This window comes from Cupressus sempervirens, chromosome 3, assembly GCF_028749045.1.
Source record: "Cupressus sempervirens isolate cs-2001-9-10 chromosome 3, ASM2874904v1, whole genome shotgun sequence".
NCBI classification, from domain to species: Eukaryota; Viridiplantae; Streptophyta; class Pinopsida; order Cupressales; family Cupressaceae; genus Cupressus; species Cupressus sempervirens.
Window position 1 is genome coordinate 873,604,009 of NC_143120.1, and position 27,324 is coordinate 873,631,332.

The window sequence follows — 27,324 nt, forward strand, 5'->3', positions numbered from 1 at the left end:
TTACTGCCTTTTGGAGCTCATCAACCAAAACTAGATTATCACATAACTTAGCATGCAGTGTTGATTGGTCCAAAATCTTCTTTAGGTCTTTTGCAGTCAAGGGATTTATGTTTTGAGCTGAAAGATCAAAGACATCTTTTATAATAATGGTTTCAATAGTCTTGATTGTGTCATGAAAGGGACTGACACTTGATATGTGTGTGTCTTTCACACTCTATTCATCTTGTTGTTGTTCAGTTGTAGCATTTTCATTAGTCTCCTTTTTAGTTTCCTTCCCCACTATATCATCTTCCTTATCATCCTTTTCTTTGTTACCATCGTCATTTTCATCCTCTTTGTCATCAACTTTACCTTCAAAGGGATCAACTTCTCCTTGTTTAATAGAGGTCAACCCATAGATAAGTTTCCATATTTGGGTAGATTTCTTGACCACATCTTCAATATTTTTTTGAAGTATGTTGAAGGCTCTATACTTAGGTGTAAACCTAACTCCATATTTCTTAGTAGCCTTAGCAATCTACCCCTTTGTCAATTCTGGCATTACTTAGGCTAAAGTGGTTTCCCTTCTTTTTTTTCTCCAAATTTAAATAATAATAACATTTTTTTTCAACTAAGCCATATATTTTCTTGGGTATTGAGTTAGTAAATTCTAATAGTGTAGTCTTAAATTTAGACATCATTGCATATAGGTCTTCTTCCACTAGAATTTTTTCTTCTTTCTCAAGTTTTTCAAAATCAATATGCTTTAATCCAGACAAATCTACATTATTCTTGACATTTTCACACAAATTTTCAATATTGGAAAATGGTTTGCGACTTGCCACTTTGAACTAGCATATGTCATCTAATTTAGTCCTTTCTTCATCTGAATCTGGCTGTGAAACATATTTTTTTCTTTGTTTCTTTTGCACTTGGCCTCCTTACTCTATTTTCTTTGATTTCTCCTTAGCCTTTTGTGTTGTGGCTCATATGTTGGCTCTAGTGGTAAGTGCACTCAACTTGGCTTGGCTAGTTTTAGCAATTTTCATTACCTTATCCATTCATTGTGTTTTAGCCTTTCGCTTCTTTGGCTCAACATGTGTGGGTGTTTCCTTGGCTTCTTCCTTGGCACCTTTTGTTTCCTCCTCTTTATCTTCTTCATCTTCTTCCTCTTCTTCCTCACTTGCACCTTCACCAAATTTAGCCTTTAGCTTCTTTACTAGCTTATCATTCTTCTCAATTGTAGAGGCAGTTTTCAACTCCATTTCAATCTTTGATCTCATCACATCATAGTTCCCAAAGATTTTAGTAGTCTTGTCAATTTCCTCTGCTAGGAGTGCAGTTATTGTTGTTGATGCTTCATCAACATTAATCTCATACCCAAGTGGCCTTAACCATCTAACTCTTGGTGTTGTAGCCTGTACAAAGGTGTAATCAACATCAACCAAAAAACATATATCATTGCAATGTTACTCAACCAATGAAATAGGTATCCTCATTTTTTCCTTCATTGATTTCTTAAAATCTTCAAAATAACTTGTCATTAATGATTCAAAATTTTCTCCCATCTATTCAATAAATTCATTGATCTACAATGCTATTGATCTATTTGTTTTCTAGCTTACTATACCAAAGAAGGGAAAAGTATTTTGTACATAGAAGTATATACAAACTATAATTGAACCAAATTTACATTGAGCACTCTTGATCTTTTTGATTGCTCCAAGATTTTCCATTAATTGTTGTAGTTGAAAATCAACCAGATCATAAGTATGATCTTTCTTCACAATCATGTAGCCAACATCCACCGCAATATAGGGTACACTATTTAATCTACTAGATTGATAGAATTTGTGAGAGATTACCCTAACAACAAAGTTTAACAATAGATCAGTAACAGTATCTATTGTCATGCCTCTTTTGTTCCATTTTCCCCCTTTATTTCTCTTTATCACTTCCTTGGAATCACTCCTTAGAGTCTTAGGCTGATCTAGGGTTGGGTAGCCAGTAACCCTATGAATTATCCTCTTCATGATCTTAATTGGTCCACCCTCCAACCATAAGAAACCATCATGTATTCAGCTCAACACAATTCTAATCCATTCAGTTTTGAATACACTAGGAAAATCTAGGGCACACATCAAACCCTTATTCTCAATGACTTTATACTCTTCCTTCAAAATACCAATTTCACATAATCTATCATATGCTTCTCTTATTTCTAAGTCCCCAATGCTACCAATTTTGCAATTATAATGTCTCCTTACATCATGTACCATTATGACATTTGGCGAGATCATAGATAAGGCACTAGAAGGACCTTGTTTGTATGCTATTTCAAGAATTGCCTTGATATAGGTTTTTTAAATTCATAACTGCAAAGCTAAACATTTAAAACCTCTTTCCATTCTACATTCCTTGAACTAGATTCCATTTTTCAAACTAGGGTTTATGTAAATTAAAACTGCATAGCTCAACTTGTGATAAATACCTTGTAAAATCTATACAACTAATGTAGGATCACTATCAAATTCTTCACAAATTCCATGAACAAGTTTTTGAATCACCTTTCACTCTGCTTGCTCTTTGCTCGAACTTGAAATGATGAATAATGAGTCAAAAATGATCATATACCCTTCAAAACCCTTGCATTTAATGCTTAGTGCTTATACTACTATAAACTCAGCATCAACTCAATTTTAGAATCACTCAACATCCATTAATATTACCATCACTCGACAGCTACTATAGACTCATCATCAACTAGATAGTTTGGTTGTTTGGCATCTAGTAGCATTCCACTCGACATACATAGGAGACATTTCATGCTCAGCAACAACATGAAAACTTTACAGATTTAACCTTGAATTTACAACAACTTTTTGCATCTTCTTTCATACTAATGTAGTCTTTTTAGTACTATCTTCTTTTGGAACTGATGTATGATATTACACTTAAATATTAGTCCCACATACCTCTTGATTGTCTAGTTAGATGAGGTGTGATCACTTAACCCATTGGGTGAAGTGATCCCTTCTACATTTGATGTGTTGCAAGCATCTTTCTTTTTCCATGTCTTTTTCATCTCATCTCTGATGTGTTCAACATTTTCCTTGCCTTTGCCTTTATCAAATTCACAACTTGGTGCCTTTGACCTAGTTGGACAATGCTTACTAATGTGATCAGTCTTCAAACAGCTAAAACATGTAGTTTGACTTAACCATCTTTTGTAGTTACCACTGAAGTGTGTTCTAATACAATTCTCAAGAACATGTCCATATTCATGACAATAAGATAGCTATATCTTGTATTATAATCCCAATTATAAGAGTTTCCATATCTTCTTACCTTTGTTGGCTTGTTTGATGGCCACATGGATTTGGATCTATATTCAAAGGCTCTATGTCCATACTCCTAACAGTTGTAGCAATATCCTTCAAATTTTTATTTATGCATGGTCCTAGTTCTGCATTCATGTGCTTGGTGACCTTGTTTTTTGCACTGATGACAATGAGTCATGTTCTTATGCTTAACATTCTGATTTGCATTATTGTTCCTACACACATTAGTAGTATGTCCTTTCTTTCCCCAATTATGACAAGTAGGTTTGGAGTTCTTACCTTTGATGTTACTTTCTTCAACAACTTTGGATGATTCTCCTTCTTCAGTGCTTGTGTAGCCCAATCCTTATGTATCTTTGTTGGATCTAGGGGATCTTAGTAATTTCTCAAAGTATTTGACAACTTCATTTAGCTTGTTGAAACTTTTAGAAAATTCCTTTTCTCTTTTGAGGTCATTCTACAACTTCAATATGGTTATCTCAATGTCCTTTACATTTACTTCATAGTTGGCATTCATCATTTGACTTAGAGTATCCAATTGCATGTTGGAGATCTTTGTTAACTCTATTGACTTTTCTTCCAATCTATTTGCCAGAATTCTTTTGTCTTCTTCAATCATGGCTTTGTCTTCCTTGGCTTTCTTCTTTTGTTCAATCACCTCACTTAGTAGTATAGCTTGTGATTCTTGCTCCAACTTGAGATTTCTGATTTCCTCGGCTTAGATTATGTTCTTTTCCATTAGATTTGTAATTGCTACATCATATTCACTGGAGTTACTGTCTACAAATAGCTCAACGGTGTCTATCTCTTTCTATAGTGTGTCATTCTTTGCAATAGCGATCTCTTTCCTTCTCTGCAATAGCAATCTCTTTCCTTCTCTTCAAAGATTTCTTTAGTTCCTCTCTTGCCTCATTGAATTGATGTAGTATAAGATGTATTTTGATCTCCTAGTTCTCAATAGTCTTTTCCAACTTGTAGACTTCCATTTCAAGATCTTTCCTCTAAACTGCAAAGCTTATATTTTAGAGAACTAAGCTCTAATACCAATTGTTGGATTTACAAGTGGGAAGAGAGTAAACTTTTGGGGGGGAGTGAATCAAAAGTTTAAACTTGGATCTTTTTTTTTCATTCATCCATCACATGCATTAATAAATTGAAACAATATGTAAAACACGTGCACTAATCATGTAAACATGTAATCAAACATACACATAACACCATATATGATTGCCTAGAAACCCTCCAAGTGAGAAGGTAAAACTGGGGTGGGGATGACACCCACAAATCTTCACTACTGTAGAATTAAAGTGTATCCAATTAAGGTTACAATGGTTTGCACATGCATCATGGTCTACTCTGTGAAAGGCATGTCCTATTAAAGGCTTACGAAGATTGTTAAGTCCCACCTTGTTAGAGGATTTTAACACCCTCTTAGAAATGTGCCTGGTTAGAGGACTTCAACTTACAATTAAGTAAGCACCCTGTTAAAGGATTTCATACAGCCTGTTAGGACTACTCTATTGAGAGATTTAACTGAAATCACCTATTAAAATGTCTCAGCATAGATCCTATGGTTGGCACTTACTTGCATGATAACAGATCACCTCTATACAATCTCTAATTGATCCTTCATGATCTAATGTATCAATGTTGTATCCTTCTCTATCCTCTGTTCTTCACTTAACTGATTCTGCAATTCACTCTTACTACTAAGTCACCTTGAATGCTCTGTAAACTATCTTGTTTTCTCTTCCAATTCGATCATTCACCCCTTGTATATTATTCTCATCATTGTTAAAAATTTAGGGCTTCATCCTCCTTAAGAAGACTCTAGTGGCTTAGGGTTACGTATGAATCTATGGCTAAGATTCATCCATTTTTCCACTTAAACCTTCCCATTTTATGATTGGCTACATGCATTTGCATAGGGAATCTACATATATATTTGTCCTTATCTCCAAAAGATCAAAATCTATCCTTAAGAAGGCTCAAAAATGGTTTACATAGTTTTTTGTGCCATTACAAACAAATATGTCCAAACTGTGTCACTCAAAATATGAAGTCTTTGATGCTCGGCATACATTGCATTTTTACTTCTAACTCGACACTTGAACTACTTCGCATCCACTATTTACTCGGTACTTGAATTCACTTGGCATGGTCTATCTTATTAGTGCTTGAGTGACTCGGCACTCATTGCAACTTGGCATGGTCTAATATTTTCATGGTGTGCTCATTATGTAATACTAGTTTGACATAAACTGAGTAAATGGTTTTGGGACACCTAGGGACATAAGTTGTCATCAAAAGTGTCAAAGGAGGTCATAGGTTAACTTATGAACCCTTTCAACCCATATGATCAATTAGAATATGTCCCTAGGGGTCCTAGGATCCCTAAGGACATATTTCATCATCAAATGTGTCGAAAGGGGTCATAGGTTAACCTATGACCACTTTCAACCCATACGATCAATTAGAATATGTCCCTAGGGGTATGTTGGTATCAAACATTGTTGTAAATATTTAGAATAACTTGGGGGGGTTAATCAGTTACTCAAGGTCCATAAGTGCCATTTGAACAATTAAACATCAAAATACTCACTATTTTGCTTATCTTGTTGTTGCTTGGTCTCTACTATACTGGAAAAAAAAATGTTTTCCTAAGCATAGCATACTTTGTTAAATGTAAACTTCATCAAATGTAAAACATATAAAATATTCAACACATGTTTGACACTAGTATTTTACATGGAAACCCAATTTAGGAAAAAACACCAGCAACATGTCACCACTTTTTTAATCTTTTGAAGTGAGCTCTGTTAGTAGCCAACCTTGTTAAAGATTACAATACACATTGTTAAATGTGACTAGGTTTGAGGATTTAATCACCCTATTAGGAGTGGTCTTGTCAAAGGACTTTGATCATTCCATTTAGAATCTCACCTTGCTAAAGGATTTAAATAGATTTCTAAGTCCTTCAAAGGACTATTAAGTCAACCTTTGATTAAAAGGATTTCAATACAAAATATTTACAATGATTAGAAAGAAAATGGTAGGGTTTGGATTAGTATGTTTAAAACTCACTTTTGCGGGTTCATATCACTATTCGGTCCATGTGTTGATTCACTAGTAAGTCTATTGGAAATATAAGAGGAGTAATTGAGAGGGGAGGGGTGAATTAGTTACCACTAAAATAAATCCTAGATCCCTTAGGTGTCAAAACATAAACTCCGTTGAAACTATTGTTAATCGGTTAACACACAAGCTCTCAGTTAACACTAACAATATGTTGTAACTTGACAAGAACTATAATATCAATTGTTACTTGGAAAGTACTCAACATATAGATCTTAAGATATTATCTATGATTAACCTTAATTAACATAGTTGCATACACATAAAATAAATAGCATGAACACAAGTGACACCAAGAATTAATGTGGAAACCCAATTCGGGAAAAACCACCAATTGCAACTACTTACTATTTTTCACTCTTCTAAAGTGAGCTCTATTAGAAGCCAACCCTACTAAAGGTTGCAAAACAAACTGTTAGGTGTGATCCTTGTTGGGACTCAAAATTGCCTTCCCAATTTGAGCACCATTCCAAGCTTTTGAGCCCTATAAGTGCTTTTTTAATGCATATGTACCCGAATGTACTTGTGGGGCTTAAGAGGTGTTTAATGTTTCTAAAACCTTGCATTCAATATATCCACTCATCCCATGAAGATAAATTTCCATTTCGAACCATTCCGTGAAGCCCCATTTTCAGTAATGTCCACTTTTGCATTTTTGCCTAAGTGTCAAACAGTGGTAGGAAGTTGTGTTTGCAATTGAAATCTAGCACCTAGTAATGTTTCATGACTCACCAATTTGAGAGTATTTAGTTTCCATATCAAAGAATCTATATTTCAGATTTTGAGTTGTTTTGAATCCGTCTGGCTAGGTTTTGAATCCCTCAAAGTTGATCATTTATTGTTGTCATGTTGATGTGAATTGTTCATAATTCTAGAAGGCCCTATTTGACTTGTTATAAATTTGACCCAATTGACCAAAATGCATAAATTCCTATTGCATTGCATTCTATAGGTTAGATACTTGTTATGTTTCAATTTTGAGCTTATGACAAATCAATTTGATCGATTTTTTAACGCGATTCCAAATGCAACTTGTAACTTTTTATTAGTGTCAGGAAATGCAGATTGGTTAGTACCCCTATTCATGATGTCATATCTCCAAATATGTGATAGGTGAGACCAAATGGATTGTATCTTTGTGTTCTACTCAAAAAATACTTTAACTGTACCAATTTTCAATTCTTGACAAATCCGTCTACACACTTTCCTAGCTCCATTCTGTTTGCAAAAATTGCTTTTCTGCCAGTGTTTCTAGTTTGCAAATCTGAGTAGCCCACTTTGATCGCTCATCAAATGTATCATGTTATTTTTCATGAGCCCAAATCATAGATTTATATTTTTCTCATGACACTAAACCAATGCCCCATTTTTTGTCTTCCCAAGTGAGAGTTTGCCCTATTTTCAGAGCCAATTTTGAACATGATTTATTGTTTTCTAACATGTTTTCTTGCAGGAAATTCTAAGAAGGAAACTTTGAAATTCAATATCTTTTGACTAATAATTTTTCATGAGATGAGATTTGATAGGGTAAGATATTGTGGAACAAAGAATCAGTAGTTCTAATTTCAGAGCCCAATTATTTATTTGGGTCAGTTTTTAAAGCCAGCTGATAGGCCCTGTTAGCTAAAAATCACAAGTTTGCAAATTAAGGATAAATGAGTTTTTAATGACAGAGAAATGCTTGAGTTTTATTTGCAATGGTTGAATATATTTAAAATTAGTGCTAGAGGGTGAATGAGCTAGTTTAAAAGTCTAGGTGTTTGAATTCAAAAAAAAATAGCTAGACTCACTTTGGCATCTCGACTGACTTTACCAAATCAATAAAACGGTAAGGGATGAAGCTAGTTTTCTAGAATTTTCCCTTGTAAACAAGGCTACCTGTCAAGCTTTGAGGCATGGCATTAAAGAGAATGAAAAGGTTGATACATCCCCATATTCGAAGGAAGAAGTAAAAGGAGCTTTTCTCTAGACTCAGAGTGATGATGTTGGACATGGTTACAAGTGCATCCATCTAGTGGATAACACAAATCTTGATTTGGATGCAAATCATGGTAATAGGAAAATTTGAAGCCTTTAAAACATGGTAACTAAGAATGGGATAAAATTGAACTATCCTATTACAATGCAAATGATTTGGACAAGTCTATTCTTTGGACACAAAGTGCAAATGTTGGAAATAGATGTCAATGTATCTAATTGGTCAGTAACATCCATTTGAATCTAGATGCAAAGATTACAATGATTAAATCTTCCTAATGGTCAATTGTATATTGATTTAAGATTAGATGGTTAAAACAAACCAAATTCAGAAGAAAGAGGCAATATAGGAGGAAGGCAAAGTTAAGGGGAGGAGCCCAAGATGGGGAAGGCATGGCACAAGATGAAGTCGTAGAGAAGATCAACATGGAGGTGGGGAATGTAAGCATAAGCTAGCTTTGCAAATGGACATCCTACCTTAATAATATTAATAACACCCACAAGATTGATTCTCCCTCTGTCACTTCCTAAAGGCATTGTAGGAGTCCGAACAAAGATTTTTTTAATCTGTCCCAACATTTCAAGGGGCCTTTATTAAATTAGAGGCTGGAGAATACTACAAAGGTAGTCATTAGACATCAATCTACTCTAGGAGTAGAAGAGGATAAAGCAAGCATGTCAGTTGTAAGAATTTCTAGTAATCAAATAATTATTGGCAAGAAGACTATTCTATCAGGTGTTCTAAAAAATGCAATCTTTACTCATGCCTCAAAAATTGGCCATGAGGAAAATTTATTTGTTGGAGCTCTATTTTCAAAGAGGAATAGTCGCCATGTCATTTGTCTAGGGACTCTCAAGTATGTTAGATTTCTCTCTTGTTTCTGCTTCAAGATATGGTGGATGACACAAAAATTTGGGGACTGTGGAAGGGAAAATCCACATGAAACTCAATTTTTGTTGTTGGAAACCAAGATTGGATGCTCTTCAAACTAGGGTATTCATTGGAGATCACATGAGCAATTGATTTACACAATATTCCTGCTTCTAGTGGAAGGTGCATTTAGGGCATGCTTGCAAGGAAATGAAATGGATGAAATGGAACTCTACTTGGAAAGTGAAGACCCAGACATTACAAAAATGTCTTTCAGACATTCTCTGTTGGTTCATGCTAGAAAAGACCCATGTAAAGTAATTATAGAGGCAATGGGTTACTTGTGTAGAAAAGCTGAGGATTCAAGCACTAAAAGCTGATGATCGAGAAGCTTACATGTGAATGTTGGAGGAGAGCAAGAATGAGTAGCTGACAACTTTGCTTGCAAAAGCCAATGAAATTTTTTTTGGGCTTGGTTCTATTGTACAAAGAGAAAAGGATGTAGAGCATGCTGGTAATGGCAAGATGATAAAACAAGATATCATTGAACATATTGAAGAGGAAGATGAGGAAGCACTTGCTGATATCGATGGGGAAGCCTCTACACAAAATAGAAGATGCAAAGACAGATAAAATGAAGGAAACCTACTAAGGAAAGTGGCTCCAATGTTGGATGGAGTAGGGCACAAAAAGGAGGCCATCAAATCTTAGTCTAAACTGGTAGTCAAGGATGTGTTGGTCATGAGTTGTGAAGGGTGGAGAAGGGACGGTGAGAAAAGCCCTGATTTCTAAAGGAGAATGGATTGATCCATAGTCCCACATTTGGCAAGGGAAGAAAGTTTGAAATGGTTAAATATGTTTCCACACACCAAGTGTAGTGTCTAATAAGACACAGGCTTTTGTAAGCCACAAAGCATGCAGAGGGGCCCACTTGGCTGGCCAATGAATGGTAGAATATTTTGGTCAATAGGAAAGGTTCATCAAAAAAGTTAAGAATTATGGTGGTCACCATCACCACCAAAAAATGGGAGGTTCCACCGATAAGCAACATGGTGACTTGCTAGAAAAGTTGAAATCCAGCAGAATGTTGTGGAGCCCGCCTGGGATAGATAAGCCACTCAGAGTCTAACAAATGGCATTATGCAAGGGGCCAAGCAAGACATAAGGGGATTTTTTTAAAAATATTTAATATCTTTTCCATTTTGAGCATTTAGTTTAAAATTTTGAAAATTTTGTTTCAAAACTGAAATTTCTATTGTTTATACTATAGAATTTTTTAAATTTTTCAAATTTCTGTATTTTAATATGAAACACATGGTTGAGAGCCTGAAACTTCAACTAGCTACTGGGGGGCATTTTTTTCCTGAAATATGCACTCCAATATACCATTGGAATGGGGAGGAGATAAATTTTTTGAATATGAGGTTAGATTTTGCACAGATGTTCATCGATTTAGTCTATAAGTAGATTTTAATTTTTTAGGGCATTCTCAATAGAATGAGCAAAATTTGTCATTGAGCATAAAAATAGGTTGAAGGGAAAATATTGAAGTTTGTTGAAACCTAAATGAATTTTGAAAAAAATTTCTTGCCTCTAGAGGTCATTTTAACTGATTTTTTGCCTTTGCCTTGATTTCAGATCTGGTATCAAAAGAAGTTATGATTTCCATCAAATATCTGAGATACTTTGTGATTTGGGGAGGCAAAATGAGAAAGGTTTGATTTAATAGTTGAGGGGAGAGATTAGAGAGATGTTTTTAATTTCTTAGGGAAGTTTTCCAAGTGGACACATGGCAGTTGTAGAGCAGATCTGGGAATTCATCCTTTTCTATATTTTTCTCTCTCTCATTCATTATAGAGGTTCCAATTTTTGGAGAAGTTTTCTTAGTACTGTGATACCAAGTTTTTTTTGGTTTTACTTCCTATCTAATTGAGTAGAGCTCTAGCAGTGAAGGCCACACATCCACTCTTGTGCAGATTCCATTTCATTTCATGTCTTGTTTCTCTAGATAATGGAAATTGATGATAGATCGTGTGACATATCTTGAGTTTCATTTGGTATTACTAGTTGAATGTATTCAATCTTTCAAGGATGGATACAAAAAGGGACGTACAAATGAATTATCTGGTTTCTCTTATTCTATCTCCTAATTCTTCATATGCTATTTACTTTTCAATTGAATCAATAAGATTTATTCAATCTAAGACAGCTTGGATGAGTTGTGTATTTGATTTGTTATTACTTTTAACTCAAAGAGTTAGGGAAATGCTTCAATGATTTGATAGGGTTTCTAGATGTATGGAGGGGATATTTTATAAGAATTGAATTTGGGGATTTTAGTTGACAAACTTAATTGTAAGGCAATCAAGTTAGGTCATCCTACTGGTAGTGACTCTATGTTGCAATGGATAAGGCACTAGTCACTAAAGTAGATGCAAGCTGATATGAAGGTCATTTGTAAAAATCTTTATTAATCAAAATTAGTTCAGTTCTTCATGTTCCATAGTGGGCTAAAAGGAATTAACCCTCACTTAGCTTATGGGTTCATAGGTTGTGACTTGTAGCTATCTCATTCCTATGGTATTGCATAAGTATCAAAAGACAAAAGGGTTTCATTCATTGTTATTAGGTTTAGATTATATGTTTAATTGCACTAGTACCATAGTTTAGAACCTCAAGGTTAACCCACCTAAGTTTAGCAGAGCCTGAAGTGAAGAAGGAGTTATGCCTTATAGTTGGCCCAAGCTGGCAGTCAAGTGCATCCATCCTAGAAATTTGCTAGCCTTAGATGTATTGGTCTAGATTCTTGGTTGATTTCAAAATTGTTAAATTAGGAGCCAACAACCTTGTTAGAGGATTTAATCACCCTATTATGAGTGGCCTTGTTACAGGTCTTTACACACTTCAATCTAGAAATGCCACCTTGTTAGAGGATTTGGCAAATAGTTGTTAAGCCAACTCGATTAAGAGATTTGATACACTATTACAATGCTTAGAGAGTAACAATGATATAACTTGATTCCTGATGCAACTATATTGCTGATTTTAGATCTCAATTCTAGCTCAAATACTTGATCCGTCATGATCAAATTAATCTTTATCACCCAACAAGGATATTTTGGGTATCCTTCCAATTCGCTTCCTCTAAGCATCTTCTTATCTTGCACACATTCAATCCTCCACTTGACCTTATACTTATATCATTAACATTTTCAAGTTGGCTTGAATACAACTTAGAATAATTAATATTCATCTCCTTATTTGACTAGAACCAACAAACAAATCCATTAAACTCAATATGCCAAAATAAGAAAGTCATTTCTTAGCCAACCCTACTTGGTAAACACTAACACGAAAATGATTTTCCTTTATTAACAAAGTGAACTCAGTTAACAATGCATCTTTACAAAATTCCTTTGGTAACCAAGTGAGCTCAGTTAACACTGGTTCTATCCAACTTTCCTTTGTCAACCAAGTGAGCTTGGTTAACACTCAACTTCAATGAACTTCTCTTCGACACTCAAGTGAACTCAATAGACACTATCTTCTGAAATTGGAAAATACTAGAATGCTCAGCAAACACAAGAAACTATCTTCATCAATTGAGTGAGCTTGGCATACACTATCTGGTAAAGGTATGACATTTTGTGTAACATCAAAGACAATATACAATTGATCAAATATTTTCAACAACCTCTCTCTTTGGCATTTATGGCAACACAACATGTCATAATACAATGAAATTTCAAAGAAAAATAAAATAAGGAAAATATCCTTAATTTCATTCTAATTGTCATCTATGAGAACTCCCTCTATCAGTATGAACTCCCTCTGACTTCAGTTTCTCCCTCTATTAGCAAACTTTGTCTTCAATATCTTCTTTTGATATTAAACTCTCCCTCTTTGATATTAGACAAAGTTCTTCCTTTTTGACATCTTCAAACAAAATTTTTGTGATATGACACACACAAACTCTCCCTCTTTGACATCTTATGCCAAAGACATTTTCAATGAATATCAATGTACTTAATGTACAAATTTGTATGCATTCTACCCTTTCATTACTGCATCAGCTTGACTGATCTTCAACATGCTCTAGTTAATGTATCACAAGACTTCATTTAGTCAGCTTCTAATAGGGAAATTATTAGTCTCCGAATGGTTTTGACATTTGAGTGCCAAAACAACTTAACCACTTTCTACATTGAAGTCGAGTACACTATGTATGTCGAGTCACAGTGTGTGCCGAGTCAGGAAATCCATCAAGTGTCGAGTGATCTTCAGGTGCCGAGCAGCCTTCAGGTGCTGAGTGAAGATCAGGTGCTGAATGACTTCAGGTGTCGAGCATGATATAAGTGTTGAGTAATATTTAGGTGCCGAGTCATAGACGATGTCGAGCATCAAGAATCTGTAAGTGTCGAGTAACACAGAATGCACATATGAGTTTGTAACTTCACTAACTCAGATGTAAACCATTTTCATGGCCGACATATGACAAATGTCAAAATATTTAAGTGATAAGATCGAATCTTTTGTATTTCCTATGCAATCTACATGCAGCCAATAACAAAAATGGAGAAGGCATGCAACCAATAATAAAAGTGCAAGGAAGGAGCGGGAAACTAAGATTCAATATGGATCATAGATCCATATCTAACCCTAAGTCTTTGAATGTCTTTATAAGGAAGATGAAATCTCATTGAATCTACTAGATGGATGAAGGAGTGAATGAAAAACTCTAGTGGAGTTCAGAGTGAAGAGTAAAAGACTTAGAGGAAGAGAGCAGCAGTTAAACATTCAGTTGATTAGAACTAAGCAAGATATATGAACAGACATCAAATTCCATAGAATCAAGATTAGAGAAAGCAAATCAAGTGCCTAAATTCAACAATCAAGGATTGTAAGCCATTAGGTTTATCATACCTAATACTCTCTAGCAATTATATTAGAAAGGAAACCCTATGGAGATAGCTTAGCTTAACAGCTATTTCATTGATCCTTTAAATAGGTGATTAAATCCTTTAAAAGGGTAACACTTCATGTAAAATGTTTGTAAATCCTTTAACCAGGTCACTATTGATACAGTGTAAAGCCTTTAATAGGCCAAACCATCAGAAGTGGTCAAACATCATTGCTACAGTGATTTTGTGGGTATCATCCCCACCCCAATTTTACCTTCTTATTCCTAGAAGGTTTTTGGGTTACCAAAATCTCAAGTGTTATGTGATGATACATATGTGTTTCTCATAATTGCTTAATGTTGATATGCCAGCATGTTCATTTACAATAATATGTTATTAAGGGTATAAAAAGTGGACAAAAGCTAATACTTCTGATTCACCACCCCCACCCCCCCCTCTTAGAAGCATTCTTTCCATTAAGATATTCCAACAGAAATAACCCCTAACTTACCTCTTAGATACAAAAATGCATTCTTAGGTAATGGCTTTGTGAATATGTCTACAAATTGTTCTTTAGTATTCACACATTCCAATCTTACCTCTTTGTCTTGCACCAATTCTCTTAGAAATTGGTATTTTATTACAATGTGATTGGTCTTGGTATGCATCACAAGATTCTTTTATATATTAATTACATTTCTGTTATCACAAAAGATAACCACTAGATCCTTGATTTCTACCTTCATACCTACCAATAGTTTCTTGAACCAAATAATATTGGAATAATTAACTGCTACTACAACATACTCTACCTCTATTGTAGACTAAGAAACACAATTTTGCTTCTTACTTGTCCAAGACACTAGTCTCTTGCCAAGAAAGAGCATTCTATGCTTGGTGTCATCAATACTTCCTGTCCAATCTGCATTAGTAAAGGCTTTCAAATCTAAATTTCCTCCTTTCTTGTACCATAATCCATAGTCTTCAGTACCCTTCAAATACCTTGTGATTCTCTTTATTGCCATCATATGATTTTCTTTAGAATTAGTTGAAAATCTTACCACCATACCATCTGCAAGAGCAATTTTAGCCCTAGTATGTACAACATACTAAATTATTCCAATCATTGATATGTATGTGGTTTGATCTACCTCCTTGGAATCATCATTTTTGGAAAGTTTGTGTCTAGCAGACATAGATGTTCCAACTGGTCATGAATCCTCCATTCTAAACTTCTTTAATATCTCCTTGATATACCTAGATTGAGTAATTTAGATAGCATTTTTCTTTTGTTGAATTTGCAAGCTAGAAAAGAATTTGATTTCTCCAAACAATGACATCTCAAATTCCTTACTTATTTCCTTTCAAAAAGCTTTGCACAAATCATCATTTTTAGTAAACAATGTGTCATCCATGAAGATTTCTACCAACGCAATCTTATTGTGTGGTCCTTCTTTGATGTAAAGGTTGTTGTTATCATTTGTTCTTTGAAAATCAATCTTCATCAAGTAATTATGAAGTCTTTCATACCAAGCTCTAGGATCTTTCTTGAGGCAATACAATGCTTTGTGAAATTTAGAAACTATATCCTTTTTGCTATAATCTACTAAACCTTTAGGTTGTTCTATGTAAACTTCTTCAAGAATTCCATTCAAGAATGCAGATTTCACATCCATCTGATATATTTTAAATCTTTTATATATAACATAAGCAAGTAAATTCCTAACAGCTTCTAATATTGCAATAGGAGTAAAAGTTTCACCATAGTTAATACCTTCTTCTTGAGAATAACCATTGCATACTAACCTTGCTTTGTTTCTTGAAACTTCTCCATCTTCATTCAGTTTATTTTTGAAAACCCACTTTGTGCCAATCACATTCTTATCATTGGGTCTAGGAACAAGATTCCAGGTCTTATTCCTTTCTATCTATTCTATCTCTTCATTCATTGCTTCAATCCAAATTTCATTATCGAAAGCATCTTTAACTATTCTACATTCAAATTCAATAAGAAAATATGTACCTTTCAATTTGTTCCTTGTCATTGTACCATTTGACTTGTCTCCAATGATTTGCTTAGGTGCATGGTGCCTTCTGACATATCTTTCCAATACATGTACTTTAGATTTAGAACTTTTTCCACTTGCCTCATTGTGATCTTTTGCATCATGCTCAGGTCCCACTATCTATGACTCGAGTCCTTCAGATTCTGACTCAGGTTGCACTAGCTACAACTCGGTACCCTTTGACTATGACTCAAGTCCTTTAGACTATGACTTGGGTTGCAATGGCCGCAACTTAGGTGCTTCTGGAGATTTTGGGGACTCAAGAGGTGAAGCCTGTTGACTTCTAATTGGATTAGGAAATGTATCAAATTCAAAGTAAACAAACTTTCTATAATCTTCAGGTTCTTTGTTGCTCTCTACTTCACTCTTTTCTGCAATTTCATCAACATTCACATTTAGACTTTCTATGATCTTATGAGTGGTTAGATTTAAACATTTTTATGCTTTACTTCTGCTAGAGTATCTTAGGAATATGCCTTCATCACTTTTGACATCAAAATTACCTTTCCTAGTCTCCTTCAAAATATAACATTTGCTACCAAATACTTAAGTAACTTACATTAGGTTTTAGCCATACTATAGTTCATAAGGAGTATTCAAGGTATGAAATGTTGTACTAATTGATTCCTTCTAGTATTTGATTGTAATATTTTTTTCTGTCATCAAGGTTCTTACACAATCCATGATTGATCAGTTCCTTCTTTCTGCTATATCATTTTGTTGAGATGTACTAGGGGTTGATACTTGTCTTTTGATTCCTCCTTCAATGCAAAATTCATTAGAAATTAATTCACCTCCTCTATTTGGTCTCAAACATTTCAGCTTCTTTCCAATTTCCTTCTCTACTCTTGTCAAATACTACTTAAACTTTTGAAAAGCTTCATATATATCTTTCAAATATATTATTGTCATCATTCTAGAGTAAAATAAAGTACTTATCTCCACTATAGCTCTCAATGCTAACAGGTCCACAAAGGTTTGTGTGAACCAACTCCAAGACTTCTTCAAAATGATAGTTCTTGCTTTTGAAACTTGTCTTGCCCATCTTACCAATTTGACAATTCTTGCATAGGCCCATATCATGTTTCCTCAAACTAGGAATACCTCTCACTCTTTTATTTTTTCTAATCTTGATCGGGTTATAAAAGCTCACATATCATTACTTGTTATGCCATAACCAACTTTCTTCTACTTGAGCAATGAAACATGAACTTTCACTAAGATCTAGGTAGAATAAGTTACCTTTTATTTGGTTACCAGACCCAACTAGATTTACTTTTTTATCTAGTAGCTTGGCCTTCCCATTCATGAATTCTATCTTGAATCCAATGCTACTTGATTGTGCCACACTCAATAGATTATATTTCAATCCTTTAATCCAATAAGCATTATCATATTTGAGTTCATTGGTTAGAGAAATATAGGCTTTTCCTTTCATGCAACATGGTTCATTGTTTCCAAATCTTACACTTCCACTATCATAGTGTTTCATATGTTCAAACTTTGTCTTATCACCAATCATATGATGAGAACAACCACTATCAATAATCCATGTATCATTTTTTCTAACATGAGCAATAAGTGCCATTTTATCTTCTTCATTATAGGATTCATCTTTTACAGCAATATAGACCATTACATCATCACCACTACTATCTAAATCTTTAGCCATGAAACAAGACTTCTTACCTTTTTTCTTGTAGTCTTTGTAGCTTTTGAAATCCTTCTTGTCTTTATACTTGTTCTTCTTTTCATCTTTCTCTTCTCTATTTGGACACCTTGCAACAATGTGACCAACTTTCTCACAAGAAAAATAGATTAGAGGAATTTTAACTTTGTTTTTTCCTTTGCCTTTGGGATACCTTCTTGAAAGTAGTGCTTCAATGGCTTCAAGATCACTATCAAAACTATCTTCCTCTTTATTTTTATATTTTTTACCTTTAGACTTTGCAGCTTTCTTTTTGAGTGACAACTTGGCTTCAAATGCAGACTCAAAATTTCTAGAACTAGGAACATAATTGTCATAGTTATCTAGCTCAAATGATGTCAATCTTCCCACTAGAGCATCCAAGGTTATCTTATTATTAAGATCACATCTCATCTCTTGAATAGCTAACTCTCTAATTGCATAGATAGAAAGAAGGGTTTTGAGTGCCTTCCTTACCACTTTCATATCTTTAATTTTCCTTCCATAGGCTTTGATTACACTAACACTAGCTTTGATTTTTTCAACATATTTTGCAATGTTTTCATCCTCTTTCATCTTCATCTGATCAAACTGACCTCACAAGCTTTCTGCCTTGGCTCTTCTCACATTATCATCATCTTCATAGATATACTTTATCTTTTTCCACATCTCATGAGCAATAGAACATCCTTTGACCTAATCAAATTCAGCATAGTTAAGAGTTGATGCAATGTCAATCATCATGATATTATGATTTTTCTTTTCAACAATCTCCTCCACAATCATTGTTCTAGTAGGAGCCTTATACTTAGCATTCAAATATTTTAGACATGAATCACTAATGATTTCTAGATGTAGCTTCATAAGTTATTTCCATGACTTAAAGTTATATTTTTTCAACTTGGGGATCTCTCTCCAATAAGACATCTTGATCTTTAGCTTAGGTCCTTGAAACCTTCTCTGCAAGCACCAAAAGCTCTGATACCAATTGTTGGAAATATAAGAGTAACTGAAAGGGAAGGGGTGAATCAATTACCACTAAAATAAATCTCAGATCCCTTTGATGTCAAAACATAAACTCTACTAAAATTATTGTCACTTGGTTAACACACAGGCACTCGGTTAACACTAACAATATGTAGTAACTTAGCAAACACTATAAAATCAACTGTTACTCACAAAATACTTAACATTCAGATCTTAAGATATTATTTTTTATTAACCTTAATTAACTTATTTTCATACACATAAAATAAATATCATGAACACAAGTGACACTAAGATTTTAACATGGAAACCCAATTTGGAAAAAACCACCAATAGTAACTAGTTATTGTTTTCACTCTTTTGAAGTGATCCCTATTAGGAGCCAACCCTATTAAAGGTTACAAAACACACTGTTAGGTATGACCTTGTTAGAGGATTTAATCACTCTATTAGGAGTGGCCTTGTTAGAGGTCTTTACACAATTCAATCTAGAAATGCCACCTTGTTAGAGGATTGGCAAATAGTTGTTAAGCCAACTCAGTTAAGAGATTTGATACACTACTAAAATGGTTAGAGAGTAACAATGATATGACCTAATTTCTGATTTTACTATATTGTTGATTTTAGATCTCAATTCTAGTTTGAATACTCGATCCTCCCTAATTAGATTAATCTTTGCTGCCCAATAAGGATATTATGCTTATCCTTCCAATTTAATTCCTCTAAGAATCTTCTTATCTTCCACATGTTCAATCCTCAACTTGAACTTATATTTATATCATTAACATTTTCAAGTTGGATTGAATACAATTTACAGTAATTAATATTAATCTCCTCAGTCGGCTAGAACCAACAAAAAATTTCATTAAACTCAATATGCCAAAACAAGAAAATCCTTTGTTAGCCAACCCTACTCAACAGACACTAACATTGAAATGATTTTTCTATGTTAACCAAGTGAACTTAGTTAACAATGCATCTTCAAAAAATTTCTTTGGTAACCAAGTGAGTTTGGTTAACACTAGTTTCATCCAACTTTCCTTTGCCAACCGAGTAAGCTCAATAAACACTCAACATCTACAAACTTCTGTTCAACGCCTGAGTGAACTCAGTAGACACTATCTTTAGAACTTGGAAAATGTTGGAATGATTGGCAGACATTGGAAATTGTCTTCATTAGCCAAGTGAGCTCGACATACACTCACTGGTAAACATATGACATTGTGTGTAACATCAAAGACAAGATACAATTGATCAATTGTTTTCAACAAAGTCCCCTTGTCAACTTTATCTCTTAACTTGCTCAGCAACTCTTCAAGTAGTCATCCCCCTCCACATAAAAACTTAAACCTTCAACTCAGATTCACTTATCAACTTCAACATCATATGAGCAAACAATTCCTTCTACTTCACTCTCACACTTACACACTTGTGTTTATTCTTGTATGTCTTTGTTTCACCTTTATCTATGTACATACTCTTAAAGTTCAGCTCTATAACTCCTTAAATAGGTAATTCTTGCTTTGTCATTTTGCACTATCACTATAGATCTTACGGTTTACAATCAGGGTCATCGGGTTCATTGTATCTGTTCATTTTCTTGATCATCCTCTAGAAAATTTTCATCCATACATTTCAATCATAGGAATTATACCTAATCCTATCCTTAAATTTAATGATCCAAATCATCAATCTTATCTTCAATACAATTTCCATGTCTCAAGAAATTAACTAAGTCAATTGGAAATCACAATTCTCCAACATATTCAAAATACTATCACTCGATAATCACCAAGTTCTAACACTTGATCATCACTTAATCACTCGATCATTGTAGCACTTATTAGCTTCGTATTAACTAATTTTCTCAGTCGATATTGATGCTTAATCAACACTAGATTAGCTTAGAATTTATTGTGGCTTGGTTGACATTAGCATCACTCAACATTCCTTGATCTTTTACTCTATTGCCTAGCTAAGCTTTACATTCATGATATAAATAATCAATTTGTCTTGTCAAAGGCTAACTAATCAAATGTCCATTGTAGCTTCCTTTCGATAACTCAACCTTTCCTCTAGGTGCTATTGTTATGAGAAATCTCTCAAATCAAATAGAAACATGTCTCATCAGTAGATTTGACATCAACAACCAAATAACAATTGTTCCAATTGTAAGTTTCCAATAATCTCCCTCTTTGGCATTGATGGAAACACCTTGATGAATCTTACAATTCACATCTTTACAAAAATATCCCTCTTTGTTACCATGCAATCCAAAATATCTCAATATCATGAGTATCAATATCCTTCGTTTCAATCTGATTCTTGTCTCTACATGTTCAAAAACATTCCTCTATCATTTTCTCCCTCTTGGGTACAACTCTTATTTTTCAATGATTCTCTCCTACATTAGTCTATTCCTCTTTCTTTAGTATATCTCTCCCTCTTTAACAATAATTCCAAAGACACTTAGCATTCTTAGATTTCAATTTCTTCATACATTTGGATTATGTAGATATTTGCATGTTTGGCTAAGTCATCTGTCTCTGACTAATCCATTATGTTGTCCTTGACTGTCTACCTTAGGCATCTCCCAAATTAGAGTTGTTTTGCATCAATGTATAGGATATTTTGATTAACACATTTGATGCAATGCACCTCTTCTCCTTAAGTTTCTTTACTTAGGGGAATCACCCCTAATTTAACTATTAGGATATTCATGAGCATCTTGAGGTAAGGCTTTAGTGAAAATGTCAACAATTTGTTCCTTGGAGTGGACATATTCTAACTTCACTTCTTTGTCCTGAACTAATTCCCTCAAGTAGTGATACTTTATAGCAATGTGTTTGGTCTTAGTGTGCATCATTGGATTCTTTGAAATGTTAATTGCACTTGTGTTATCACAATAGATAACTACTGGATCTGTAATACGTTCTTTCATTCCTTTTAGTAATTGCTTGATCCACATAATAGTTGAATAGTTCACTACAGTTGCCACATACTTAGCTTTTGCAGTTGATTGGCATTACTAGCAAGAAGTTTCCATAGAGGAAGAGGCAAATTCAAAGGTAAGCTGCCAATCATTTATTTCAATTGTAATGAAGTTGGTCACACTGCATCCAGATGCACACAAAAGAAAAATTACAAGGATGGAGGCAACCTCAAGAACAAGAAAGAGGACAACAAGGACTACAAAGGTAAAGGCAAAAGACGCTACATTGTTGAAGAAAACTCTGACGAGAATGATGATGAAGTAGTTTATGTGGCTATGAAAGATGAATCAGATGAAGATGAAGCAATTGCCCTAGTAACCTGCATGAACAAGAATAACAAATGGATCATTGATAGCGGATGCTCTCATCACATGACTAGAGATAAAAGTAAGTTCATTACCTTTATTCAATATGAAGGAAATAGTGTTAGATTTGGTAACAATGCACCATGTTAGATCAAAGGGAAAGGTATTATCAAGCTTACTGGAAAGATATCATGTGATAATGCATACTATGTTGAAGGCATGAATTATAACTTGTTAAGTGTCTCATAGTTAGGCAACATAGGATGCAAGGTTGAATTTGAAAATGGAGTTGCCAAGATCTATGATTCTCAAGGAAGTCTAATAGGAAAAGGTGATCAAACTAGGAGTAATTTGTTCTACCTAGACATGGAAGATGCTTCTTGTCTCATTATTCAAACTAATGATGTATAGTTATGGCACAAGAGGCTATGTCATGTAAATTTTGACAATCTGATAAGCATCATCAAAATGAAGAAAGTCAAAGGTCTACCAAAGTTGAAGAAGCCTGATAACACCATGTGCAAACAATGCCAACTAGGGAAGATGACCAAGTCAACTTTTAAAAGCAAGGCTTATACTTCTAATGAAGTATTAGAGCTAGTTCATACTGACTTGTGTGGTCCTATTGAAGTGTAAAGCTATAAAGGGGACATATACATAATGCTATTTGTGGATGATTGTTCAATGATGATGATAGTCATGTTCCTAAAACAAAAATCAGATGCATTCCAAATGCTCAAATGGTACTTGGCCAAAGTTGAGAAAGAGACTAGGAAGAGCCTAAAATGTCTCAAATCTAATAGAGGAGGTGAATTCACTGTTGGCATTATGATACATTTTTGTCATTAGTTACAATACTTATTGGATTCTGAATGCTTACCGAGCTCTCACCGGACATTCCTTTTGTAAGCCAAGCTTTACCTAGTTCTCAGTGTTTACCGAGTGATCAAGGTGAACAAAGAAGTCAGTGTTTACCGAGTGATCGAGGTGAACAAAGCAACCAGTATTACCGAGTGTTCGAGGTAAAGAAAGGAATCAGTTTTGACCGAGTGAAGATGTACTTAGTATTAACTGAGAACTTCGTGATAACCGAGCTCCTGAGGTTATCAAGGAAATTAATTTTACCGAGCTCAGACGGTTATCAAGGAAACTAACTATCACCGAGTCACAAGGTTCTATCGAGTGTTTCCTTTGATCACCGAGCTACAGTTCAGATAGAAGTGTTCACCGAGTGACATCTCTTCTACCGAGTCTCCAGTGGTTACCGAGTTCAGAACTACTCGAAGTGTTTAGTATGGACCGTGCCTCCACTTCTACCGAGTGCATGACAATGCCGAGTAACGCAGTGGATGCCGAGTATCAGAAGGACATCGAGTCAGTTCAGTGAACCTGAGTTTTTACCTTGGGCCGACTTTGTATAGAGATTTGCACTTGTTGTTTTGGCCGACCTTGCATGTATTGTTTATTTGGATGGTATATATATGCAATGTATTGTATCATTCAAATGTAATGGTAATGAATGAAAATGTGAAAGTGTGAAAGAAATACATGCGTGCGAAAGTATGTGTGTTGAGTTGTGAAGGTATTCAGCAAGGTCAAGTTTTGGAGCAGAAAAGTTTTATCTATCACATCAAGGTGAATCAGAGCATAGCGGATCTTATCAGCAATCAGTTGTAATCAGATTCACTGTTTCATTCTAACAGGTGAATCAGTTTTTGTAAATCCTTTAACAAGGTAGACTTAACAGTCTTTTGTAAATCTCCTAACAGAGTGCATACTTTATTGTATGTTTGTAAATCCTCTAACAAGGTGGATCTAGCAATCCTTTGTGCTCCTAACAGGGCAGATCACCAGAAGTGGTCATTGTAAGCCTTAACCGGCCAACTTCATACTGTAGTAACGAAGCTTTGTGGGTTTCATCCCCACCCCAGTTTTACTTTCTATTTGGAAGGTTTCTGGGTCACCAAATCTGTGTGTTCAAGTGTTGCAAATGATTTTGTTTCATGCTTACAGTAGGTTACTTGGATGAATGGTGAATATATCAGTATGCAGTTTTATTGTTTGAAATTTTAAAAGTTACTGATTCACCCCTCCCCTCTCAGTAACTTGTCATATCTTGAATATTTCCAACATTCACATCAAGAGAATTTGAAGAATTCTACAATGAAAGAGGAATTAAAAGGTGGACATCAGCACCCAGGACTCCACCTCAGAATGGTATAGCAAAAAGAAGGAATAGATCAGTTATTGACTGCACCAGGACCTTAATGATGGAGAAAAATGTTGCACTCAAGTACTGGAGAGAAGTTGTATGTACTATAGTCTACACACTCAACAGAGTTCAAGTCAAGAAAGGTACAAATGCAACACCTTTTGAATTATGGTATGGGCATTCTCCTAATGTAAAACATTTCAAAATATTTGGATGCAAATGCTATATATATAAAGAGTCTAGAAATGGAAAGTTTGATGCAAAGAGTGAGGAAGGTACATTTCTTGGTTATTCCACTAGAAGCAAAGCTTGTAAGTGCTTGAATGTTAACACTAAAAAAGTAGTAGAAAGCACAAATGTGAAATTTGATGAGCTTGTAGACGTTCAAAGTGTTGAGAACACTAAGAAAGCAGAAGAATACAAGACCTTTGTATACTTATATGAAGGTATACCTAATAATGATGAAGTTGCAACTCAAAATGACAATCAGCAAAAAAATCCAGTATCTGTCGAGTCTCAAATAGTGAATGCCGAGTAGCAGACACATTCAGAAGCCGAGCTACAGAATACAAAGAATGTTCATTCAGATTTTGAGAACTGTCAACAGGAAGGAAATGAAGAAATATCTGATGAAAATACACATGAAGATTCGGATTCTAAAAGAGACAACATGCAAACAAGGAAAGAACCAGTATTCGCAAAGTATGTAAGAAGACATCATCCTGCAGATCAAATTATTGGAAATAAAGAGGCAGGACCAATGACAAGGAATAGACTCAGAAGTGACACATGTCTGCTCAGCAAAACGAAACCAAAAATAGTAAGTGAAGCCATAAAAGATGATGACTGGTATAATGCTATGAAAGAAGAAATAGAAAAAATTGAAAAGAACATGACATGGACCTTAGTCTCAAGACCAGCTGACAAGAATATAATTGTAACCAAGTGGGTGTTTAGAAACAAGTTAGATGAGAATGGTGAAATCACAAGGAAAAATGCAAGACTAGTCTATAAAGGGTATGCACAAGAAGAAGGACTAGACTATGGAGAAACTTTTGCTCCAATTGCCAGAATGGAAGGAGTAAGGACCTTACTGGCATATGCAACCTTCAAAGGATTTAAAGTCTATCAAATGGATGTTAAGTCTGCATTTCTGAATGGTATACTTGAAGAGGAAGTCTACATAGAGCAACCAGAAGGATTTGTTGATTAAAATAACAAAAACAAGGTATGCAAATTACATAAGGCTCTATATGAATTAAAGCAAGCCCCTAGAGCTTGGTATGAGAGACTTCACAAGTATCTAGTACAAATAGGATTTGAAAGAACTGATGATAACAGCAATCTGTACATCAAATCAGAAGAAGGTAAGGATATCCTTCTATCTGAAATCTTTGTGGATGACATAATTTTTGGAGGAAAGAAAGTGCTTTGCAAAATTTTTGCTGACAAAATGAAACATGAGTTGGAGAAATCAAGTTCTTTGTTGGATTGTAAGTACATCAACTAAAACATGGTATATTCTTGACACAATCAAAGTACATCAAAGAGATACTCAAGATGTTTGGATTGGAAGACTCCAAACCTGTTAGCACACCAATGGCAACATGACATAAGCTATCCAAAAATGATGAATCAGCTGAAGTCAATCAAACAATGTATAGATCCATGATTGGAAAACTACAATATGTTGTACATAGCAGACCAGACATAGCATTAGCAGTTGGAATAGTGGCTAGATTCTCTGCTAATCCTAGAGAAAATCATCTCATGGCAGTAAAAAGGATAATGAGGTATCTCAAAGGAACTAATGATTTTGGCCTATACTACAAAAAGAATGAGAAGTTTGAGCTCAATGCATACACAGATGCAGATTAGGGAGGCAACATTGATGATAGGAAAAGCACAAGTAGAGGAGCTTTATTCTTAGGTAAAAGGCTAGTTACTTGGACTTGCAAGAAACAAACATGCACATCTCAATGCACTACAGAAGCAGAATATGTGGCAGTAGCAATCAATTGCACAAACATTGTGTGGCTCCAACATCTATTGAAAGGAATGAAAGAAGAAGTAACCAAACCTGTGATACTGTATTGTGATAATACAAGTGCTATAAACATATCCAAGAATCTAGTAATGCATGCTAAAACCAAGCATATTGCAATCAAGTATCACTATGTTAGAGAATTGGTGGAAGACAAACAAGTGAAGATGGAGTACATTCACACAAAGGAACAAATTGAAAATATCTTCACCAAACCATTGCCCAAGGATACTTATGAATATCTTAGAGGCAAGTTGGGGGTAAAGCCCCTAACTGAAGCAATTTAAAACAACAAAGAAGCTACCCTGCATCAACAAGAGTAGAGCATTGAAATATCAGAAGAATGATGCAGAGGATGACAACAGGAACAAAAATTCCAGATCAGTCACAAGCATGATGATAGAGGAAAAAGACATAAGATGCAAAGCTTACACCAAGCATGTTGAAGATGCTACACCTTTAGCATTTATGTCAAAGAGGGAGATTTATGAGAAACTGATCAATAAAAGGTAAGAGGGAGATGTATGACATGTATGAGATTAGTAGTAGACCAAAAGATGAAAGAGGGAGATTCAGAAGAGATAAGAAACTGATCAACAAGCAGCTATGAAGGATCAGAAATATAGAGTAAGGATGCAGCAGTCAAGAGGGAGAAGCAGAACAAAGGATTCAATTTGTATCAATAAAAGAGGGAGACATGATACAAAAAGGAAGATATGTAATGACAACAAGTTTTCTGTTTGGTATATAATTTTGGTGGTAACTAAGTTGATCAACTCAATCAATTGATCAGTTTGGTTTGCCATCAATGCCAAAGAGGGATATT